This window comes from Colius striatus, chromosome Z, assembly GCF_028858725.1.
Source record: "Colius striatus isolate bColStr4 chromosome Z, bColStr4.1.hap1, whole genome shotgun sequence".
Classification (NCBI taxonomy): Eukaryota; Metazoa; Chordata; class Aves; order Coliiformes; family Coliidae; genus Colius; species Colius striatus.
In genome coordinates, this window is record NC_084790.1 from 57,189,505 (window position 1) to 57,195,504 (window position 6,000).

Genomic DNA, 6,000 nt, shown 5'->3' on the forward strand with positions numbered 1-6,000 from the left:
TGGTGCAATTGAGAACTACATCTAGTCATTTACATTGGTAGCACCTGAGAAAAAAAGCGGGAACAAACTGCTACTTGGAAAGTCTTCTGGCTTTGAGACTCCCCTGGCCCGTGATTTTCTGCAGAAGATTAGGAGACAGATTTTTCTTTTAATTGCTACAGGATCATAAAGAAGCAAGATGATTTCTTTACTCATATAAGGCAATTTTTATCCCTCTACAATGAAGAAAGAATACGAATAAAGGGTGTGCATTGACCTGAACACTGACAGTTTAATGAACATGCATTTCCAGCTTACAGATACTGAAAGAGATGTTGATACTTAAACATCATCTAAAAGTGTCCTGTCTTTCCATGTCTATATTCCTACAACCAGTAAAGCCTCAAATTCTGTAATCAAAGAAACCAATGTTTGCCAAGTATAATACAGGCTCCCTGTTTAAAATACACTTTACTCATTCTGAGGGAGTAGAACTAGTACATGCAGCAGTCAGCCTATGTTGGATTGGTTCATTTAGAGATAGTAAAAGTTAAGTAAGGTTCTGCTCTTCCAGACCATCCTTCCATGGATCTGTCTTGTCCAGCCTTGGTCAACATCAAATGTGGAGAAAAGGTAAAAATGCAAGAAATTAAAAGTGGCAATTTGTGCTTTACAGTTAGCTCCATTACTTCTTAGTACAGTAGATATCTGTATACCTCAAAATTAAAAAAACAGATGTATATTTTGCTTTGGACATCATGATTTATCAAATAGAGTTAAGAAATGTGTGGTTACCAAGAAAGAGGCTTTTCAGTTCAACTTCTGAGATTAACCAGGGTATTGCAGATAGCTTGAAGGAAAGCAGAGGCAAGCTCTCAAATGACAATGCTGTGCTGACTTAACATTTTTAGTTTTTCAATGTTTTCCCCATCTTATGACTGCTGGACATAGTTTGGAAAAAAAAAAAAGATTTAACACAAAAAATATTTCTCAGTATAATATTAAATAGAACATCAGCTGTGAATTCAAAATAGGTTTTACGACTTTATTTTAAATAATTTGAATCTAGGGAACAGAACAAACTCCCTGGAGTAAAACTGTGGTTCTTGAAAGTTTTTCAGTGTTTATTGCTTGGCATGGAAGTTAAACATCAGGATGTGTACTCCCTCTGAATGTAATGAATGCAAAATATATACAGCCTTTTCTTTTCCAACTGAGATTTTAGGCAGTAGGCCAAGATGCACATAAATTTTTTTCACTATAAAAGAGATTAAAAAATATTCTTAACATACCTTCTCAAATAACCCCTAGAGTTATGTTGAAATTACTTCAAGGAAAATACAGGCTGTAGCTGTCACCCACTCACAGCTGTAATACTAGATAAAGAATAATTATATCAGTGATAGATTTATCATATTATGATTAAAAAGTTTGTTTAAAAGGGAATCAAGTTGGCAGGGAAAAAAAAAAGTCTACTACTTGAAGTGGTGAAACGAAAACTATGATTAGAAGCTTTTATTCCTGCATGTCTCTTGTTTGGAAGTGGAGAAAGAGTACAGATTACAAAAGGAGATTGTAGAAAGGAAACAACAATGTCCAGGTGTTGAGTTTCTTATATCCAGGAACACAAACATCTTGGGTTTTATTTTGGAAGCATAAAAGCTTCAAAGAATTAAATTTTACTTAGATTCCTTAATTGTGTTGATAGGACTTCATAGCCAAAAGACACTAAATTACTCTGACTTCCTACATAAGACAGACCATGGAATTTGATTCTCCTAAAAAAGAATCCAGTAAGTTGCAATTGAACTGCAACTGTACTCTTTAGACAATGGAGAAGGTTCAGTGCTCCTTAGGAAAATATTCCCATTCAGTATAGTTGACATGTTTCTTCCAGCTTCCTCTTGACTTTGTCGACCTTGATCTTGCAAAATCTTTGTCCAGTAAAAGGAGATCTCGATGTCCTCTTCTACCATTTTACAGAGCTGGGTTCTTTATTCTCTTTGGTTTCCTTGATTTTTTTTTTTTTCCTGATTTGCAGAACTCAAAATATTCAGTAGTGTAGGGCAGGTTATCTGAAAGCACTTAACAAAGGTATGGCTGTTTTAAATGTATGAAGGAAAAAGTAAAAACAAGCAAACAAAGAAAAAGAGCAAATATAAATTGTTTATTCTCTGTCATTTTCTGTCATTTTGGCTCTTCTGTCACTTAGTTTGCTTCTAGGCATGATAAACAATTTCAGGACAATTTGGGAAATCACAGGCAATGAACAATACCCAGTCCATTCCTATTTCTGTACTGCTGAAGTTTTGTCTTTGAAAGACATCCCACTATGTAAGATATGTAATTCAGAGACAATAAGCAACAGTCTGTCTGTTTTAAAATGTCTGTTTCCTACCAGTAATAGGAACCAGCTAGTAAATGGATGTCTTCTGGTTCACAACCAAACTATTGAAGGAGAAAAAAAGAGAAAAAACTCAAACTCTCACATCTGAAAGCCATGGTGTTTTCAAGATTCTGCCAAGCATAGATGTGAACTTTTGCTGTACTTTCAAAAGAGCAATTAAAACTCTTTGAAATCTCCCTGACAGCTGCCAGATCAAGTATTGATCTCAATGCTGCATGGCTCTTTGTGTCTCCACTAATGCTACAAGAGGATGAAGAACTATACAGGAGTTCTTGGATCCGTTAGTAGGCCAGAAACCTTGTACTAGGACACTGAAGACAGAGTAGCATCCTCTGCTTTTGGAAATCACACTACCATTATCCTTTAAAATGAAACAGGATGATAAAAATTGCAGTAATATGGACTATCTTGTTAAAATGAGCTCTGTCTTTTTAAGGGAGTGGTAAAATGCTGGAGGTACTATCAAAATATTTGAGAGTTTGAAGTTTCAAAAATGTTTCTCTTCATTTTCCTTTGAAGAAGAGAACTGGTTTGTTAAGATGGGTGAAGTGCATTCTGAAATAACATAGCTGAATCTCACGTAAACCTATAAAATCCACTGAGAAACTGTGGAGTTTTTGTTTAGTAATTACTAATCTTGGGTAATTGCTCAGCTGTCTAAAAAGCCCGTGGAAGTATTTTTCATGTTGTCAACAATTCTTCTGAACCAAGTCTAAAAGCTGTGTGTTTGATACAGAGAATTAATATATATCTAATAAACATGAGATCAGTAGAAAGCATCCATCACCTTAAAGAGGCTTTGTTTCACTTCAGATGTGCTGTTGTGGCAAGTTTATCTTTCTCAGAATAGCTATGAATGCTGCCTGCACTTCACCTTTCCATTGGTGAGACATCAAAGTTCCCTAGTAAGCATGTCTAGAGTGAAAAATAAAACGTTATTTTTCCTCCCATGGGATTTTCTATGGCACACCCCTGATAAGATAAACAGTCTTCATGAAGTCTTTTTAAAAGCATGCTTTTCCAGCAAACATGTATGGTCTTCCAGACTGACATTTCACTATAGCTTTAATTGGCTTTGTTGTCTCAGTCCCAAAAGAAATTTGTTTGAAAAGTTTTGTCTTTTGGGGACTACGTGAGGCAAATGTCTTAGAGTATATAACATAGCACTATTTATCTTTAATTGACTGCAGAAACCATATTGATATTCCTGAGCAAGGGGTTTGGGGGGTTTTGGCATTTTTTTAATCCTATTTTTCTCTGACGTGCATATGGAGAGAAAGCAGTCTATTGAGCCGAAAGACCTAAAATCACGCTTTTACCTGAGGATGGTGTTGCATACTTATCCTCAGTGAAAACTTGTTAGCATTGCTGGGTCAAAAATTTTATTTTTAACAGCTATAACATAATATATCAAAACCCTTTCATATGATCCTATTCTGGAAGCTTGTGAGACTATATCAATGTTTTAATTTAGAAAAGATACTGCTTTGATTTTGTGAAGGAAACTGTTATCCTTAGAACAGTGTAAACTTTGCTCTATGATTTAGGAACCTGTAGGATAAAGTACAGAATAAATCAATCAGCTTTTTATTAGGTCTATCTTACAGTAGATTCTGTTGGAGGCAGTGTTTCCCTTCAATGTCTGTTACACCAGTCGAAACTAAATTGCATTATGTAAGGTTTTGTCACAAGTGTGCAAAGTTGTTACAAAAGCAAAGAGTTGTAGGCCCTAAATGCACTAAAACACTAAGTTTAAAAATATTTTTTAATATTTATAAGTATGAAATGCAAACAAACTTTATTTTTGAACAATAGCCTATGGCTATTAATTTCATCTTAAAGGAAAAAAAATATAATTTATGAGTTCTTTTTTATTTGCATTCCAAGTCAAATTCCAAGAACTAGCCATAAAGAAAGAGAACAGCAGTGCTATTTGTGAGAGTATTTGTGGAAAGACACTTGTTTAATTCCTTATTCAAGACTTAATGTCAGAAATGTTCCCATAAACTTCCAGGATGAGTGTATAATCAATAGCATAAGACCTAGGCAAGCAAAAAATACCTTGACTTCAGCAAGGATTTTGACACTGTCTCCCACAACATCCTCATCAGAAAGCTCAGTGTGGCTTGGATGAGTGGACAGTGAGGTGGATCAAGAGCTGGCTGAATGACAGAGCCCAGAGGGTGGTGATCAGTGGCACAGAATCAAGCTGGAGGCCTGTGGCCAGTGGAGTTCCAAAGGGATGGGTTCTGGGGCCAGTCTTGTTCGACATCTTCATCAACCACCTGGATGAGGGGACAGAGTGTGCCCTCAGCAAGTTGGCTGATGACACCAAACTGGGAGGACTGGCTGATTCCCCAGAAGGCTGTGCTGCCATTCAGCGGGATCTCGACAGGCTTGAGAGTTGGGCAGAGAGAAACCTCATGAAGTTCAACAAGGACAAGTGCAGAGTCCTGCATCTGAGGAGGAACAACCTCATGCACCAGGACAGGCTGGGGATTGACCTGCTGAAGAGCAGCTCTGCAGAGACCTGGGAGTGCTGGTTGATAATAAACTAACCATGAGCCAGCAATGAGCCCTCATGGCCAAGAAGGCCAATGGCATCCTGGGATGCATCAAGAAGAGTGTGGCCAGCAGGCCGAGGGAGGTTCTGCTCCTCCCCTACTTTGCCCTGTTGAGGCCTCATCTGGAGTCCTGTGTTCAGTTTTGGACTCTCCAGCTCAAGAGGGAGAGAGAACTTCTGGAGAGAGTCTAGCGCAGCGCCACCAAGATGATCAGGAGACTGGAACATCTTCCTTATGAGGTAAAGCTCAGGAACTGGGGCTGTTTACTCTGGAGAAGAGGAGACTGAGGGGGGAATCTCATTAATATTTTCAAGTATAATATAATATTTGTATTATAATAGTGTCTGGCAGGAGGTTGAGGCATCCCTTTTTTCTGTTGTACCTAGCAGCAGGACAAGGGGTAATGGAATGAAGCCGGAACACAAAAAGTTATATTTAAACATAAGAAAAAAGTCTTCTACTGTTATGGTGAGGGCGCCCTGGCACAGGCTGCCCAGGGAGAGTGTGGAGTCTCCTTCTCTGGAGGTCCTCAAGGTGCACCTGGATGTGTTCCTGTGTAACCTGCTCTAGGTGGACCTGCTGCTGCAGGGGAGTTGGACTAGATGATCTCTAAAGGTCCCTTCCAACGCCTACCATGCCATGGTTCTATGAGTACAGCATAAAGCAGTATTTTGCTGCCTTTTTAGAGAAAAAAATCACCCAAACAACAAACACACAGGAAAAACCCCAAAACAATAAAACAACTAAAACATTTCTCTGGAAGGGGAAGTGAGACAATAACAGGGTAATTTTTCATTCACTCAGTCCAGTGTACATTCAAATGATAGTGGATATCATTATATTACAGACCAATCTGACCCTATGATCAAGCCTGCAGGAGGCAGCCAAATGTTTTACAGATAGAAAACAAATCTGAGTGCCTTCTCTGCATTTTCAACTACAAACCATTTTCTGACCTCTACGTAAAAGTGTTGCTAAACCAAGGTAAAAAAATTATTACTCTAGTATTTGGTAGTCTGACTTCCTAGATTGCTCATTCTAGCCCTAAGA